At 36.2% G+C, this 19,756-nt stretch overlaps 1 long non-coding RNA gene across 1 annotated transcript in view; it reads right to left on the reverse strand.

Moving 5' to 3' along the window:
- The window catches only part of LOC141373234 (uncharacterized), a 47,501-nt gene that overhangs the window by 9,616 nt on the left and 18,129 nt on the right, over window positions 1-19,756 (reverse strand). Inside the window, exon 3 of the long non-coding RNA XR_012378953.1 lies at window positions 6,946-7,008. This is a non-coding gene — a long non-coding RNA (uncharacterized lncRNA). The remainder of the gene's footprint in view (window positions 1-6,945; window positions 7,009-19,756) is intronic.

A 19,756-nucleotide genomic window follows, 5' to 3' on the forward strand; every position in this document is an offset into this window, starting at 1 on the left:
TGGGGAGGGTATGTGCTATGGTGAGTGCTGTGAATTGTGTAAGACTGTTGAATCACAGACCTGTACCTCTGAAACAAATAATACATTATATGTTAAAAAAAAAAAGATAGTAGGAAGGGAAAAATGAAAGGGGGAATCTGAGAGGGAGATGAACCATGAGAGACTATGGACTCTGAGAAACAAACTGAGGGTTTTAGAGGGGAGAGGGGAGGGGAGATGAGTTAGCCCAGTGATGGGTATTAAGGAGGGCACGTATTGCATGAAGCACTGGGTGTTATACACAAACAATGAATCATGGAACACTACATCAAAAACTAATGATGTAATATATGGTGATTAACATAACATAATAAAAATTTTTTAAAATGTCAATTAAATAAAAATATCAATTTTCAAAAAAAATTACCAATAATAATTTTCTAACTTAAAAAATGAGGACTAAAACTTATGTTGCATGCCTTTTGCACATAATAAATTGTTTTAGTGGGCATGATTGGCTCTAATTTATCCTCTATAAATCAGTTAGAACTCAAAGTGACCCTCTGTGAAGAACAATTCCACAAATTAAACTCATCTTTCAAGCAAAAAGTCGTTTTGTGGCCATTTCCCTAATCAGTGAACCTGCTCACAGCTACTTCAAGTATCCTGTTTGCTCATATCAAAGTGAAACCTCAAGAAACTCAAGAACAAATTTAGCCAAAATAAAATATAAAATGATTATAAGGTTTAAAGAGTTAATTTCCCAGAGATAGTTGAGTTTTAGCAAGGCAACCCTTCAGCCAAAACAAATAATTTCTAATTGAGAATTTAAGCATCCGCTAGTAAGTGGAAATGTTAATGGGTAATGAGAGGTTTCTTGAGTCTGTTGGAGTCTTATTACACACAAAAATTCATGTTACATCAAAACATAAATTTGATCATACTATAAAATTAGAGAGTAATCACTACCCTACACAAATGGACACCATTCTCTTTTCTAACTATACAGTATCTAATATTCTATCTCAGTAGAAGAATGAGTTATTAGCCATAAAGAATGCCTTATGTTTTATTTCTCTGGTAAACATCCCATTAAAAGTTACCTGTACTCTAGATTATTTTAAAAGAGCACACGTTAGAAGTTATCTACTAAGCAATGCTTAAATTGAGCACTGATTTAGGAAGAAAGGAGATTAAAGTGTGTTTTGATCTACTAAGAACTTATTTTTCATTGCAGAGTTAATAGTAGAAGCTGGCTTTTTTCCTTCTAAAAGAACTAGAAACAGATTCACAAGACATAGGTAAATCATAATTTTTAATATTGCTTCCTATTCTTCTGAAATCAAATAAGTTAAAAAAAAGAGTAGAGAGGATCCTATTCAAAGAAAGATTAAAATTTCTCACCATTATAGTCAGGATGTAATAATGCACACAGTCTGCAGAAAAATAAAGGTGGTATTATTTCTCCAGTTTAAGGGTCCATACAGAAACTATATTAATTCTTACCCCTTCCAGGAAAGAAAAAACAAAAACCTGCATGTAATCAGGAAACCTTACCAAAATCAAAATAAATAGCACACACCATAAGGCAAAGACTGTTAGTTGTCTACCAAAATTTATTTTCCCTTTATGCCTAGACCCAAAATTAAACAGAATTTTACAGCCTCCTTTTCATAATGAAGTCCTATGACTCTTTTTCTCCATAGAATATAATGTGATATATGTCTCTTATGGACCTAAGTCTTGGGACCATGACCAGATATCCACCATGTTGTCTTTCTCCTTATCATCAACTGGGATTTACCAAGACCCTTCCTCTACCACGCAGAGGATAACAGCTCTAGGGCATGATAGGGCAACCATTAGAAAAAACCTGGATCTCTGAATGACCTCATAGAATACAGCTGAACCACTCAGTTTGAACTGTTATGTAAAGAAGAAATCAACTTCTATCTTATTTAACTCACTGAATCATTGTTCTCTTTTTTACAGCATACTACTCTAACCCTAACTTAGAGAGACCAATTTTCCTACTCACGGAAGCTATCCAAGAAATACCAGCATGAGTACTTTTCTTCATTATTTTTTAAGTAATTTGTATGCCTAACATGGGGCTCGAACTCATGACCCCAAGATCAAGAATCACACGCTCTATTGTCTGAGCCAGCCACGTGCCCCAATTATTCTTGATCAATATAAGCCTGACTCTAATTGAGAGTGGCAAGGCATTCATATATCTAAGTAAAAGCTAAAAGCCAACCCCACCAATATAATCCACATATAGTAATAATACCTAAATTCAGCTGTATATAAAGTTTCATGATTTGACTTTATATAAAAACTTGAAACTTCTGCATTGCTTTAGGGCACAATCTGGTGACCAAAAAAGTAAAGACTTACTATTAAGTGACATTTGATTTTTTTTAAATCGTTTAAATAATTTTCAACAAGCAGATATTAATAACCAGTTTAGGTTTCAGTTTTATTTTAGAGTTTGTTTGATATACAGGTAAATTATTTCTAACCTAATTTATTATATTTCAGGAATTCCTGAAAAGATCACTTCCCAGTTTCCCAAACTATGCCTTGCTTACTCAAAAATGTCTAGATTTCTTTTAATAGAGTAAAATGTCTAATAAAAGGAAGATAAGATTTGAGATAATCTTCTGAGGAGTAGAAAAAACAAACTGAATTTACATCCAGTTATGTGACTGATTTCAGATGTTCTTCTAAAAATAGTTTTTACTGAGGCATCTGGCTGGCTCGGTTGGTGGAGTGAGCAACTCTTGATCTTGGAGTTGTAAGTTCAAGCCCCACATTGGGTGTAAAGCTCACTTAAAAATAAAATCTTCAAAAATATAAAAATAAATAAAAATAAAAGAATAAAAATAGTCCTTACTGAAAGATAGGGTACATGAAAAGTAGAAAGGAAAGAGGTATTTCTTAGAATGAAAAGATATAACTCATCTAATTTTCAATTCTGTCTAGAATTGATTGACCCTACTGCAAATAAAGAGTAAAAAGAAAAGAAATCAACAGATAGACTAAATAACCAACCATAGACAGGAGGGACACAGCACTGTTAACAGAAAGTGTGTGATTATATCTACAGGTAAGAATCAGTATTATGTGGAAGCAGTTAACTACCCATCATGTTTTTTTTAGGATTCATATAAGGAAATCTGTCTCCCTGAAATTCACCCCACTTTCTCATTGATAAATCATTTTGTAAAATTGACAATAATCTAGGATACTTAACATCTCTAAGCCACCTTCCTTATCTGTAAAATAACAAAAATGATACCTACATTATAAACTCATTTTTAGGTTAAAGAAAATTATATATGTGGAATGCCAACACAATTCCTAACATTCAGGGGGAATTCAATAAATTTTTTTTCACTTTCATTATTATATGAAATCTAAAGTTCTTCAGGTACTTCCTTTGCCTAAGCCAAATACCAGAATCCAGGAAAAGGTATTATATAATCACTATGAATATACTAACCTTGGTTTGCCAACTTTTCATTATAATAACAGTTAACATTTGAAGAATGCTTACAATTTTATGCCAAAATCTTTAAAAGGTTTTATAGATCTTTAAAAGATTTATATAGGGGCGCCTGGGTGGCTCAGTCATCAAGCGTCTGCCTTCAGTTTAGGTCATGATCCCAGGGTCCAGGGATTGAGCCCCTCAATGGGCTCCCTGCTTGGCAGGAAACCTGCTTCTCCCTCTCCCACTCCCCCTGCTTGTGTTCCCTCTCTCACTGTGTCTCTCTCTGTCAAAAAATAAATTAAAAATCTTTAATAAATAAATAAATAAATAAATAAATAAATCAAAAGTTGGTTCCAAGTCTACCTCGTTTTAAATCAACTTACCAAGTTCAAAAATGTTAATATCCCTCACTAACTCACAGCATGCCACTGTCAGCCTTAATTTGATATTATTTCACAGAAATGTTGCAATTACAATTTAGTCCACATTGATCAGCTAAAGTTAAAGGGCAAAATTAATTAATGGAAATAGTAAAGGGCAAAAAATTAATATGATGACACATCTAAAATGCTGAGAGTAAGAGAGGCACTGTTATTTTGAGATTATCCACATCGATTTGCAAAAGAACAGAAGAAAAAATCTGTGAATAAAACTGAATATCAACACACTAAATTGTATATCAGCATTTTAAAATATAATTACAAAAAATGACAGCCACATTATAGATTTGAAACTTCTGACTAATAGCTAACAATGACTAATGACATTACAAATAAGCTGTGAAGAAAATGTACAGCAGCTGCATTAAAACCATGCCTTCCATGTTGATGTGTGGATTTATATCAAAACCTCATATAAAAAATGTGACTCATTTTTTACTAAAATGTACAAAAAGTTTTAGATATTATATAAAGTATGTAATATTTTTAAGTTTTCAAGATTTTCTGGTGGTACTTATTTTGAATACTTAAGGAAAAGTATAATATTCAAACAATTAATTCAACATACTTGTAGAATATATGAGGACTTTAGATCAATCAAAGGTAAGTAGTTGGTGACAATGAATATTCTTACCTTTCGGTGGGGGTGTGTGTGACTTTCAGAGTCCCAACATAAATCAAATCAGAAATAAAATCAGAGTATCACATTTGCTATTTGTTTACCTCCATCACTTACATCTCACTTTACTCTTGAGAATAAATTTTATAGTTAGACCTGGCGGGTGTTTTGAACTCCATTTCAGATAGAAGGAACATGAGAGAGATTAGAATGAGAAGCCCTACATCACACAGTTATTAAGTAACAGAATGGACTCTAGGATTGAGTCTTCTGATACTCAATGGTCTTTCCACTAAATGCTGGTTTCCAGTCCTTGTCAGTTACTAAAATATGCATATCCTATCAGGTCTCAGTTAAGAGTCATTTTGTAGGGGCGTCTGTGTGGCTCAGTCAGTTAAGCGTCTGCCTTCAGCTCAGGTCATCATCCCAGGGTCCTGGGATCGAGTCCCACATTGGCCTCCTTGCTCAGCAGAGAGTCTGCTTCTCCCTCTCCCTCTGCTCCTCCCCATGCTCCTGCTCTCTCTCTCTCTCTCTCTCTCTCTCTCTCTCTCTGTCAAATAAATAAAATCTTTAAAAAAAAAAGAGTCATTTTGTAAAATACTGAAATCTGTGATGAGCCATTTTCAACCTAAGTAATTACTTAGGCCTCTAGCCTCTCTCATTTCTCCATCCCAAGAAATGGCTCACCACAAGTACAGTAAATGGGAGAAATGACAGAAGCTTCATATAACAGCTACAGCAGTATTTTACATTTGCTTAATAAAGCAGTTAGGAATGATAGTGAGTTCTAATAAGTTATGAAAGAAGTTTAAGAAACACACTTTTATAAGCTACACTTAGAAAGCTACCTACCATATCTTTATGTTTAAAATGTTCTTTTTGATCAACTTGAGGAAACACAAATGTAACTCTGTGTGTTATTTTAAAATTTAGCAAGTGTGTGTGTGTGTGTGTGTGTGTGTGCGTGTGCGTGTGTGTGTGTTGGTCTGTCTATCTTTTGGCTGTATTTACTTGACTTGGTTATAGTTATATCTCTTTGAAAGAACGTATTTGGCTTTTACCCTAGAACATTTTTTCTTTTTTTTTTAAGATTTTATTTATTTATTTGACAGAGAGAGACACAGCAAGAGAGAGAACACAAGTGAGAGAGAGGGAGAAGCAGGCTTCCTGCTGAGCAGGGAGCCCAATGTGGGGCTTAATCCCAGGACCCCGGGCAAGACCTGAGCCAAAGGCAGATGCTTAACGACTGAGCCATTCAGGTGCCCCTAGAACATTTTTTTTCTAACTACATTCTAGGAATATTAGAACAAAACAAAAGAAAATTAGTACTTCAAACTGAGTTGTAAGTTATCTGGTATCTTTGATTCAAGATGTTCAGTTACCCTAAGTAAGATCCATGTAACCCATGCCCGTAAGCAGGCAAACATCTAGACTATGTTTTTTCATCCCTATGGGCTTTAGTATTAATATTTCAGAACTATCGAGGCATTCCAAAATCATAAATGCACAATCCATATATGGTGAGCAGTAAAAACAGATGCTTTTCTGCATCTGGGGGATGATTTGTAATAGAAAAATAGGAACCATTAGAGGGAAGGTGTGTTCTTGTTTCCCAGAGTAAAGGTAGCAATTTGATAGAAAAACAAGACTTCTGACCTGAAACAATGAAATTTCCTAGTGGAAATAAATAGCCCCTTCAATCATGTCAGAAGACAGTTTCAAAAGAACAAGCTATGCAATAATCAAAAAGCAGACAATGTGATTACCTCAGGAGAGATACTAGCACATGGTGTGAGTTCCATGGTAGAAGAATAGCAGCCATGGAAAGTCCGTGGTGGTTCAGGGTTTAAAACTTAAAGCAGAACAGGAGAGTAAATGTGACAGAAAGGCAGCCCAGGGCTTCTTAACACAAAAAAACCCCCAAAAACTACATTGTAAATATGGTGTTCAGAGAGAACTGGGAGAATAGAGTGAGCATCAAGATTTAATAGTAATCAAAAAAAAAAAAGATTTAATAGTAATCAAATCATATCCCAGTCCTAGAGCACAGAGACATGGGTTTGACACCAATCTCCACCATCTATGCATGCTCTCAGATTAGTTACATAGACTCAGTTTTCTCACCTGTAGTCTAGGGTGAAAAATGACCAAACAAATAATAAAAGCATTTACTTTATGGGTGCCATAGTTAAAAAGAGATAACAAAACAGTTAATTAGCACAGGGCACTCAATAAAAGGCAGCTATTGGCATTATTAATACAGCAGGAAATCACTGAGTCCCTTGTGGCTTAATAACAAATATGAAACAAGAAATCCAGGAAAAGGACAAAACATTGACATAGTCACCCCTAAGTAGCAGTTGTAGCCATACGGTAGTGATTGAGAGCATGGATTTAGGAACCTTACTTACCAGGAAACTTAGGGCAAATTCCTTAATCTCTGTGCCTCAGTTTCCTCATCTATAGACAAAGGACTATAAAACAACAACAACATGGAATTATTATAGGCATAGAGTAAATTGGTCTTAAAGCTCTTAGAATAGTGACTGGCATTTATTGTCTTTAACAAATATGTAAGGGATATCAATGCCTTCAAGAAGAGAAATTGTTGATCAAAATTAATGAATATTTTCTTAATTGTTATTCTTACTTAGCATACTTCATAAATTTATATTTAGAGATTAGACACAGTGTGATTTATTTATTCTTTAGCATCTTTTCCATTACTTTTGGTGGAACTAAGACCATAATATATTTCTTCTAAGTATACCAGGCTATTTCACTAACATATTACCGAAGACCTTTTTTTTTTCTTTTTTTAAATTTTATTTTATTAAAATTCAATTAATTAACATATAGTGTATCATTAGTTTCAGAGATGGAGTTCAGTTATTCATCAGTTGCATATAATACCCAGTGCTCATTACATTATCTGCTCTTCTTAATGCCCATCACCCAGTTACCCCATACCCCCCACCTACCTCCCCGCCAGCAACCCTCAGTTTGTTTCCTATAGTTAAAAGTCTCTTAGGTTTGTCTCCCTTTCTGATTTCATCTTATTTTCCCTCCCTTTCTCTATGATCCTGTTTTGTTTCTTAAATTCCACATACGAGTGAAATCATATGATAATTGTCTTTCTCTGAATGACTTATTTCGCTTAGCATAATACCCTCTAGTTCCATCCACACCATTGCAAATGGTAAGATTTCACTTTTTTTGATGGTGAGTAGTATTCCATCATATATATATATACCACTTCTTCTTTATCCATTCATCTGTCAATGGACATCTGGGTTCTTTCCATAGTTTGGCTATTGTGGACATTGCTGCTATAAACATTGGGGTGCAGGTGCCTCTTCAGATCACTATGTTTGTGTCCTTTGGGTAAATACCTAGTAGTGCAATTGCTGAGTCATAGGGTAGCTCTATTTTTAACTTTTTGAGGAACCTCCATACTGTTTTCCAGAGTGGCTATACTTCCCACCATAACATCCTTGCCAACATCTGTTGTTTCCTGACTTGTTCATTTTAGCCATTCTGACTGGTGTGAGGTGGTATCTCATTGTGGTTTTGATATGTATTTCCCTGATGCTGAGTGATGCTGAGCATTTTTTCATGTGTATGTTGGTCATTTGTATGTCTTCCTTGGAAAAATGTTTGTTCATGTCTTCTGCCCATTTCTTGACTGGATTATTTGTTTTTGGGATGTTGAGTTTCTAAGTTCTTTATAGATCTTGCATACTAACCCTTTATCTGATAAGACATTTGCAAATACCTTCTCCCGTTCTGTCGGTTGTCTGTTGGTTTTTTCAACTGTTTCCTTTACTGTGCAAAAGCTTTTTATCTTGATGAAGTCCCAGTTCATTTTGCTTTTGTTTTCCACCTAGGACCTTAAAAAAAAAATTAAGTAATCTCTACACCCAACGTGGGTCTCAAACTCGTGACCCCAAGGTCAAGAGTCCCATATTCTTCCCACTGAGCCAGCCAGGCACCCCAATCTTTTTTTTTTTTTTGCATTACTATAAATAATTTAAGGCAAACCCATAGGCCTTTCTTTTCAAAACTGTGCTCTGCTGGAAGCTTCCTTAAATTTCCTCCATGATTATAACTTGCCTGCATTATAAGCATCAAAGTCCCTCTTACTGTCAAACTGCAGTCTATCAACCCATTGGTAGTTGGCACATCACTTAGAAGGCCCCAGCCAGTAAGTTTTTAAATAGAATACAATATAATAGAAAATATCAAAGTGCATCACAAGTAATAAGGGTATAATTACATAAATCTTTTGTTTCAGTTGCACAGGTGTGTGTATGTAGACACATGCATTTGTGATCTGGTTCATGATGTAAACTGTGTTTCTTATTATGTTGGCCTCATAAACTGAATATGGAAGTTTTCCTTCCTCTTCTATTTTTTGGAAAAGTTTGAGAAGAGTAGGTAGTTATCTCTTTAAGTGTTTGGTAGAGTTCACTTGTGAAGCTGTGTGGTCCTGAACTTTTTGTTTGTTGAGAGTTTTTTGATTACTGATTCAATTTCATTGCTAGTAATCAGTCAATTCAAATCTTCCATTTCTTCTTGACTCAGTTTTGGTAGATTTTATGTTTCCAGGAATTTATCCATTTCTTCTAGTTTGTCCAGTTTGTTGGCATATATGTTTTTCTCAGTATGGGTTGAGGGAAGAGCATTTTCTCTAAGAGAGATAGTAACATTGAAATCTTAACCCAACTGGAATTAAGCTTACCAAAGCAGTTAATGGATGACTCAGTAGGAATGAACCCCTCACATGCAGTTTTTAATGAAGGAAACCTGAGAGATGAGAAAATTATGATACATGGGTATGCCCCATGAAATTGGGAGGAAGACTGCAATGGCAACATTGAACAACCATGAAGCAGCACAGGGTGCTGAGTTGAGTTGAGGAAGCTAATAGTCATAGAGAGAAATAATGATTGGAGTGAATACTAAATTTCAACTTCATTTTACAACTTTATCCAGGGATCCTTTCTCCATGCCTACCTCTGTACATCTATATATAAAACAAAGATATTAATTCCTGCCCTTTCTTCCCTCATAGGTGTACCGGTGGATCCAGGAACTATGGATATCCTTTGAGTTTGTCAAAATAAATCATTGCAATGAGAGTTACCTTCAGCCCACCAGGAGCTCGAGATTATGATCACCTGACCTCCCCCTAACACTTTATAAAGTATAGCCTTGAGATTATCACAATACCAGTTTTTGAAAAAGACTTGTAACGTATTAATCTATTCTAAGAATTTACCACAGTACATGGCAGGTCATCAATATGTGCTTTTTACTTTTCACTCCTCCCTGATAATACTCTTTTCCCTTCTTATGAGCTTAAATTCCAAGACCAGTCATTACAATCACTTCTTCATTTATTCCAATTCCTTTTCCTCCCTCGCTTCATATTCATTTTGGCTGAATCACAATGTTGGTCATATATACTTTTCTGGAACTCCTGCAACTAACGTGACTGGAGAAAACATACAGCATGTAAACTGGTCTCATTTAATTAAGTCATGAACATGAATCTCAGGTAGGACCATAATGCTGCCTGGAAATCATGTACATTTGCCTAGTCAGTTTGCTCTCCAGCTCTCCTGAATAACTATTTCATACCTTATCCTTCCTCCTCACACTTCACACACTTCCACTATCAGTCTTAGCTGACTTTGCTTCTTAGTTCATTGAGAGAACTGAAGCAATCAGAGGAGAATATCCACAACTTTCTGTACCTGTGGACTTTGCTGTTCTTCCTAGAATGAAAGATGGCTATTGGTACTCCTATCTAAGCGCAACCCTTCCCATCTTGGGCTCTTGATCTCATCTCACTTCCCCATTCAAGAACATGCCTGTTCTTTCCTTTTTCTCCTATATCGTCAAATTCTCTCTCTCTCTACTGGATCACTTCCATCAGCAATTAAACAGTTTTCTTTTTAAAAACAAACAATCAAAAACCCTCTCTCAGATCCACATTTCCCTAATGCCTCTTCTATCATTTCTCTTTTAGCAAAACTGCTCAATAAATTGTCTCTGCTCTATCTCAAATTCTTCTATTTCCATTCATTTTTAATCATCACTCAAGAGACTTTCCTCTCCACCATTCTAATGAATCTGTTCCCCTCATGGCCACCAATGACTTCTATTGTGCTAAGTCAAAACAATTTTCTGTCTTTATCTTACTGGGACCATCAGCATCACTTGATACAATTGACCACCCACACTCCTTTCCTTGGCTTCTAAGTCACTGTGTACTCTTGGTTTTTATCTAACCTCAGCTACTGCTTTTTCTCACTCTACCATTCATTCTCCCCTTCTCCCCAACCTCTTACTATTAGAGTCTGCTGGACTCAGTTCTTGGTTTTCTTCTCTATTTACTACTCCCTTTGTGATCTCACCTAGCCTTACTGGCTTTAAATGTTTTCTATTTGTGCTAAAAACTCACAGATGTGTATCTCCAGCCCAGAACTAATATGGAACTCCAGACTCATTGTCTAACTGTCATTTGACATTTCTACTTGGATGTCAACTACACATCTTAAACTTAACCAAAGCCAATTATCTGGTGTCATGTCCAAAACTGATGCCCCCAAAGTCTCTTCTAACTTGTCCACTAGCTTCCCACACTGATCCTCTATAATTTATTCTCAGTAGGGTAGCAGGAGGAATTATTTTAAAGTGTTAGATTATATTATTCATCTGCTCAAAATCTTCCACAATGGCCTCATTCATGCATCAATTTTACTGATATTAAAGTTGAAGTCTTTACAATGACCTACAAGAGTCTACATAATACCCTTCCTTCCTTTGTCTCTCATCTCCTCAGTGTTTCTATTCAGCTACACAGATCTCCCTCTCCAGTCTTGCTGTTGTTTACACATGCCGCATGCTTCAATTTTATGGTCTTGCAAGGGCTATTCTTCCTGCCTGAAATACACTTCTCCCAGTTACCCACATGACTCATTCTAAATCCCTTAATGTCTGCTCAAATATCACTTTTTCTGTGATAGGCAAGATTCTAAGAGGCCCCCAAGATTTCTGCCCCCTGGAATACACACACTGTATAATTCCCTTCCCTTAAGTGTGGGTGGATTTGTGAATATAATGGAGTATCACTCATGATTGAGTTTTTAAGCAGGTGACTATCAGTTAATCAAGAGTGGTGATTCAGATTATGAGAGGTGGGCCTGATGTAACAAGCCTTTGAAAGAAAGTGAAGTGTCAAAGAGATGCTCTAGCTCGTCTCAAAGAAGATACAAACCACTGTCTTATGAATAATTGCCCATGGGGGTCACATGTCAATAAAATGTGGGTGACCTCTAGGAGTTGAGAGTGACTTCAGTCAAGAGCGAGCAAGAAAACAGGCACTTCAGTCCTACAACCACCAGGAACTGAATTCTACCGACACCCTGAATGACCTGGGAAGATGACCATGAGTTGTGGATGAGAACCATGAGAACCAGAACACAGTCAATACCTTGATTTCAGCCTTGTGAATCTGTGAGCAAAGGATCCAGGTTGCCTGTGCCTGAACTCTTGACCTGACCCAGAGAAAATGTAAAGTAATAAACATGTGTTGTTTTAAGCCACTAAGTCTGTGGTAATTTTTTGACAGCAGTAGAAATCGAATACAATCCGTGGTCTCTCTGGTCTAACCTACTGAAGATGGTAACCACTCTCTCTTACACTCCTTATCCCCTCTATTCTCCATTATATTTTTCATGACACTAATTTATTTTGTTTATTAACTCTCTCCAAATGGAACATAAGCTCCACAAAAAGCAAAGTTGCTTGTCTGTCTTATTCACTATTTGTTCAACTGGCACACAGTCGAAGTTCAATAAATACATCTTGAATGAATGAAAAACACCGTTAGACACATGAACAAAAAGACATAATAGTATTTCCTCCAGAAAAATCAAATTAATCACTTATTTATTTACTTAACTTCTAAGACTGTGTATCCAAAATCTCAACTAAATTTGAAGTTTAGCTAACAAAACATATTAGTATTTAATCTATACTTACCTCTGGATGTGTAAAATATTATTTTTATTATTAAAAGCAATGAAAAATCTTTAAAATCACAAAGCTGAATACTATAAGTAATAATGCAAATGGCAAACATTTATTTTGTGCTTACCATTTCCCTATTACTCGCGTAAGTACCTTCTTTATAATTTTGTTATTTTATCCTCATAAAAACATATGAGATAGTTACCATTATTATTCTCATTTTACACTTAGTGAAACTAAAGAACAGAGAGGTTTAATAATTTATCCAAGGTCACATACCTAGAAAGTGATGGAATCAGATTCAAAGCCTGGCAGTGTAACCCTAGAGCTTGAGCTTTTTAACCATCATGCATATAAACTTTGAGGTTTTAACCTCATTAAGTTTTGAACATCTGAATATATAGAACACTTATATTTTTCTATAACCAAAAGTATAAAGTGAAAAGACCAATGAAAGATTGTAAAACATACTTAGGCTGGATGACAAAGGGTTAATATTCTTTATTAGAAAATCTTAAAAGTTAATAACAAAAGCATTATATTTTTAAAAAAATTAAAAAACCAAACAGCACAAAAATAGACAAAAGACATAAAGATAGATGACAGAAGAAGAAATAAAAAATGTGAATAACACTTGAAAAACTTCATTTAATCTTGTTGGTAGATAAAGAAATACACATTAAAACAAGTTTTAGATATTTTTTCCTCTTAAACAAAAGAAGAGTTAGTATTTAATAATGGTTCAATAAGACAGATACTTTGATAGATTGCCAGTGTAAGATACATTAGTGCAACTCTAAAGAAATACAACTGAACAATATGTGGCAATGGTCTTTTAAAAATTCATACTGTGAAACCCAAAAAAAATCATCCCCTAAAAAAAATCTATTGAAAGGAAATAGAGTCATAGAAATATCTCAAGTCATTTTAATGATGAAAAAGTAGAAACAACCTAAATGTGAATCAATGGTTATACTATTTATTTTCAATCTATAAATTAATATAAACATGTTAATCCATAAGTTAATAGTAGTTCTCAAAAATGAAAATAGTGATGAGGAAATCCTCATGGTAAAACACTGAATGAAAAAAGGCGGAACACAAAGCAAACACACAGGACAATCCAAATTATTTAAAATGTACTACATAGTATGGTATATTTATACATAGGAAAAGGCCCAGTTTTTAAAAATTATGTAAAATGATAACTGAAGTTACCTCGGGGTTTGTTTTAATAGGTGATTTATATTTACTTTCTTCTTTAAATATACTGGAAAATTTTATATAGCAAATCTGTGTTAAGCTGAGATCGGAAATAAGCAAAAATTAAAGATTTTATAAAATAATTTATTAAAAAGTATACACTTTTTTAAAATTTTATTTTATTATGTTGTATTAATCACTATACATTACATCATTAGTTTTTGATGTAGTGCTCCATGATTCATTGTTTGCATATAACACCCAGTGCTCCATTCAATACATGCCCTCTTTAATACCCATCACCAGGCTAACCCATCCCCCCAACCTCCTCCCCTCTAGAACCCTCAGTTTGTTTCTCAGAGTCCATAGTCTCTCATGGTTCATCTCCCATTCCAATTCCCCCCCTTCATTTTTCCCTTCCTACTATCTTTTTTTTAAACATACAATGTATTGTTTCAGAGGTACATGTCTGTGATTCATCAGTCTTACACATTTCACAGTGTTCACCATAGCACATACCCTCCCCAGTGTCCATCACCCAGCCACCCCATCCCTCCCACCCACCACCACTCCAGCAACCCTTAGTTTGTTTCCTGAGATTAAGAATTCCTCATATCAGTGAGATCATATGATACATGTCTTTCTCTGATTGACTTATTTCGTTTAGCATAATACCCTCTAGCTCCAACCACATCGTTGCAGATGGCAAGATTTTGGGGTTTTTTTAATGGCTGCATAATATTCCATTGTATATGTATATATACCATATCTTCCTGATCCATTCATCTGTTGATGGACACCTTGGCTCTTTACATAGTTTGGCTATTGTGGACATTGCTGCTATAAACATTGGGCTACACGTACCCTTTTGGATCACTACATTTGTATCTTTGGGGTAAATACCCAATAATGCAATTGCTGGATTGTACAGAAGCTCTATTTTCAACTTTTTGAGGAACCTCCATACTGTTTTCCAGAGTGGCAGCACCAGCTTGCATTCCCACAAACAGTGCAGGAGGGTTCCCTTTCTCCACATCCTCACCAAAATCTGTAGTTTCCTGACTTGTTAATTTTAGCGATTCTGACTGGTGTGAGGTGATATCTCATTGAGGTTTTGACCTGGATTTCCCTGATGCTGAGCGATGTTGAGCACTTTTTCATGTGTCTGTTGGCCATTTGGATGTCTTCTTTGGAAAAATGCCTGCTCATGTCTGATATATCATTGGCAAATATCTTCTCCCATTCTGTCGGTTGTCTTTTGGTTTTGTTGACTGTTTCCTTTGCTGTGCAAAAAAGCCCTTTATGATGAAGTCCCAATACTTCATTTTTACCCTTGCTTCCCTTGCCTTTGGAGATGCTTCTAGGATGAAGTTGCTGCAGCTGAGGTCGAAGAGGTAGCTGCCTGTGTTCTCCTCTAGGATTTTGATGGACTCCTGTCTCACATTTAGGTCTTCCATCCATTTGGAGTCTATTTTTGTGTGTGGTGTAAGGAAATGGTCCAGTTTCCTTCTTCTGAATGTGGCTGTCCAATTTTCCCAACACCATTTGTTGAAGAGACTGTCTTTTTTCCATTGGACATTCTTTCCTGCTTTGTCAAAGATGAGTTGACCATAGAGTTGAGGGTCCATTTCTGGGCTCTCTATTCTGTTCCATTGATCTAGTGTCTCTTTTTGTGCCAGTACCATACTGTCTTGATGACGACAGCTTTGTAACAGAGCTTGAAGTCCGGAATTGTGATGCCACCAGCTTTTCTTTTCTTTTTCAACATTCCTTTGGCTATTCACGTACTTTTCTTATTCCATACAAATTTTAGGATTGTTTGTTCCATTTCTTTGAAAAAAATTAAGTGCGGCAGAGCTCCCAGGTATGGAGCAGGGAAGCTGGCTGCAGAGATGGAGCCCAGGAGTGGGCTCTTAGCTCAAGGTTGCCATAAACCATGATCCACAGCACACTCAGGCCACTGCTCTCCCAGCGGGGGCCCAACGGGTGGCAGATCCAGGGAGACTCCCCTTCTTCCCCTAGGAGGAGTGGTGCAAGAGTTCACCACAGGAATCTGCTGGGTTTGGAGACTCCAAAGACGGTCAGGTGCCAGAGATAGAAATGCTTAGTCACAGGCCAGGTGAGCACGGAGTGCAGCCGAAGACCAGGGAGACAGGGGGTGATTGACTGCTTTTCTCTGGGGGCACACTGAGGAGTGGGGCCCCGAGCTCTTGGCTCCTCCGGGCAGAGATTGGGAAGGCGTCATTTTCACTCTCATCCTCCAAAGCTGTGCAGAAAGCTTGCAGGGAACACAAGCTCCCAAAAGCAAACCCTAGCAGATTACTTAGCCCAGACCCAGCAAGGGCAGGGCAATTCCATCTCCGGCAAAGACATTTAGGAACCATGGCAATAGGCCCCTTCCCCAGAAGATCAGCAAGAACAGCCAGCAAGACCAAGTTTACCGATCAATGAGAATGGCAAAACCCCAGCACTAGGGGAATACTGCACATAGAATTCATGGCTTTTTTTCCCCCTGATTCTTTAGTCTTTCAAAGTTAATCTTTTTAATTTTCTTCTTTTCTTTTTCTATTTTTTTGAGTTCTTCTTTTTCCCTTTTTCAACCAACATCTTATCAATCCCTTTTTTAAAAATATTTTTTATTTTTCATTTTTAGAGTCATATTCTATCCCTTCATTGTAGTTAACCTTATTTTTGGTATATATATGTTGTTCTCTCTTTAAAATTTTGGGATACAGTTTCTTCTAACCAAAATATACCCTAAATCTCTAGTGTATGGTTTTGTTCTAGTCTCCTGCCTGATCACATTCTCTCCCCTTTTTTTTTTAATTTCTCTTCTCTCTTTTTTCAACCAACTTCTTATCAATTCCTTTTATAAAATCTTTTATTATTTTCATCTTTACAGTCATATTCCATCCCTTTGTCGTATTTACCCTTAATTTTGTACATATATAAGGTGTTCTTTCTTTAAAATTTTGGGAGGCAGTTTCTTCTAACAGACCAAAATACATCCAAAATCTAGTGTGTGGCACTGATCTATTCACCAGCCTGATCATATTTGATCATATTCTTTTTTTTTTTTCTTTTTCTTTTTTCTTTTTTCTTTCCTTCCCTTTCTTTTCCCCCGGTTTCAGGTCTCTTCTGATTTGTTTAGTGTATATTTTTCTGGGGTCATGGTTACCTTGTTAGCATTTTGTTCTCTCATTCATCTATTCTCCTCTGGACAAAATGACAAGATGGAAAAACTCACCTCAAAAAAAGAACAAGAGGCAGTACCGACTGCCAGGGACCTAATCAATATGGACATTAGTAAGATGTCAGAACTAGAGTTCAGAATGACGATTATAAAGATACTAGCTGGGCTTGAAAAAAGCATGGAAGATATTAGTGAAATCCCTTCTGGAGAAATAAAAGAACTAAAATCTAATCAAGTCGAAATCAAAAAGGCTATTAATGAGGTACAATAAAAAATGGAGGCTCTAACCGCTAGGATAAATAAGGCAGAAGAGAGAATTAGTGATATAGAAGACCAAATGATGGAGAATAAAGAAGCTGAGAAAAAGAGAGATAAACAACTACTGGATCACGAGGGCAGAATTTGAGAGATAAGTGATACCATAAGATGAAACAATATTAGAATAATTGGGATTCCAGAAGTAGAAAGATAGAGATGGGCAGAAGGTATATTGGAGCAAGTTATAGCAGAGAGCTTCCCTAATTTGGGGAAGGAAACATGCATCAAAAATCCAGGAGGCACAGAGAAGCCCCCCCCCCTTGAAATCAATAAAAATTGGTCAACACTCCAACATCTAATAGTAAACCTTACAGGTCTCAGAGACAAAGAGAAAATCCTGAAAGCAGCTCAGGACAAGAGGTCTGTAACCTACAATGGTAGAAACATTAGATTGGCAGCAGACCTATCCACAGAGACCTGGCAATCCAGAAAGGACTGGCATGATATATTCAGAGCACTAAATGAAAAAAATATGCAGCCAAGAATACGATATCCACCTAGGCTGTCATTGAAAATAGAAGGAGAGATAAAAAACTTCCGGGACAAACAAAAATTAAAGAATTTGCAAACATGAAACCAGCCCTACAGGAAATATTGAAAGGGGTCCTCTAAGCAAAGAGACAGCCTAAAAGTAACATAGACCAGAAGGAACACAGACGATACACAGTAATAGTCACCTTATAAGCAATAAAATGGCACTAAATTCATATTTTTCAATAGTTACCCTGAATGTAAATGGGCTAAATGCCCCAATCAAAAGACACAGGGTATCAGATTGGGTTAAAAAAAAGACCCATCGATATGCTGTCTGCAAGAGACTCCTTTTAGACCCAAAGACACCTCTAGATTGAAAGTGAGGGGGTGGAAAACCACTTACCATGCTAATGGACATCAAAAGAAAGCTGGGGTGACAATCCTTATATCTGACAAATTAGATTTTAAACCAAAGTCTATAATAAGAGATGAGGAAGGGTAAAGGGTCTAGCCAACAAGAAGATCTAACAATTGTAAATATCTATGCCCCTAATATGGGAGCAGCCAATTATATAAGGCAATTAATAACAAAATCAAAGAAACACATTGACAGCAATACAATAATAGTGGGGGATTTTAACACCCCCCTCACTGAGATGGACAGATCATATAAGCAAAAGATCAACAAGGAAATAAAGACTTTAAATGACATACTGGACCAAATGGACTTCACAGATATATTCAGAATATTCCATTCCAAAGCAACAGAATACACATTCTTCTCTAGTGTCCATGGAACATTCTCCAGAATTGATCACATCCTAGGTCACAAATCAGGTCTCAACCAGTACCAAAAGATTGGGATCATTCCCTGCATATTTTTGGACCACAGTGCTTTGAAACTAGAGCTCAATCACAAGAGGAAAGTTGGAAAGAACTCGAATACATGGAGGCTAAAGAGCATCTTACTAAAGAATGAATGGGTCAACCAGGAAATTAAAGAGGAATTTAAAAAAATTCATGGAAACTAATGAAAATGAAAACACAACTGTTCAAAATCTTTGGGGTGCAGCAAAGGCAGTCCTAAGAGGATGGTATATAGCAATACAAGCTTTTCTCAAGAAACAAGAAAGGTCTCAAATACACAACCTAACCCTACACCTAAAGGAGCTGGAGAAAGAACAGCAAACAAAGCCTAAACCCAGCAGGAGAAGACAAATAGTAAAGATCAGAGCAGATATCAATGAAATAGAAACCAAAAGAACAGTAGAACAGATCAACGAAACTAGGAGCTGGTTCTTTGAAAGAATTAATAAGACTGATAAATCCCTGGCCAGACTTATCAAAATAAAAGAGAAAGGACCCAAATAAATAAAATCATGAATGAAAGAGGAGCGATCACAGCCAACACCCAAGAAATACAAACAATTATAAGAGCATATTAGGAGCAACTATATGCCAGCAAATTAGATAATCTGGAAGCAATGGATGCATTCCTAGAGATGTATCAACTACCAAAACTGAACCAGGAAGAAATAGAAAACCGGAATGGACCCAAAACCACTAAGGAAATTGAAGCAGTAATCAAAAATCTCCCAACAAACAAGAGCCCAGGGCCAGATGGCTTCCCAGGGGAATGCTACCAAACATTTAAAGAAGAATTAATACCTATTCTTCTGAAGCTGTTCCAAAAAATAGAAATGGAAGGAAAACTTCCAAACTCATTTTATGAGGGCAGCATTACCTTGATCCCAAAAGTAGACAAAGATCCCATAAAAAAAGGAAAATTACAGACCAGGATCCCTGATAAACATGGATGCAAAAATTCTCTCCAAAATACTAGCCAAGATGATCCAACAGTACATTAAGAGGATTATTCACCACGACCAAGTGGGATTTATCCCTGGGCTTCAAGGTTGCTTCAACATCCACAAATCAATTCAATGTGATACAATATATTAATAAAAGAAAGAACAAGAACCATATCATCCTTT

The sequence above is a fragment of the Callorhinus ursinus genome, unplaced genomic scaffold (assembly GCF_003265705.2).
Source record: "Callorhinus ursinus isolate GAN/ISIS: 27379988/994484 unplaced genomic scaffold, GSC_fseal_2.0 scaffold8, whole genome shotgun sequence".
Taxonomy (NCBI): domain Eukaryota; kingdom Metazoa; phylum Chordata; class Mammalia; order Carnivora; family Otariidae; genus Callorhinus; species Callorhinus ursinus.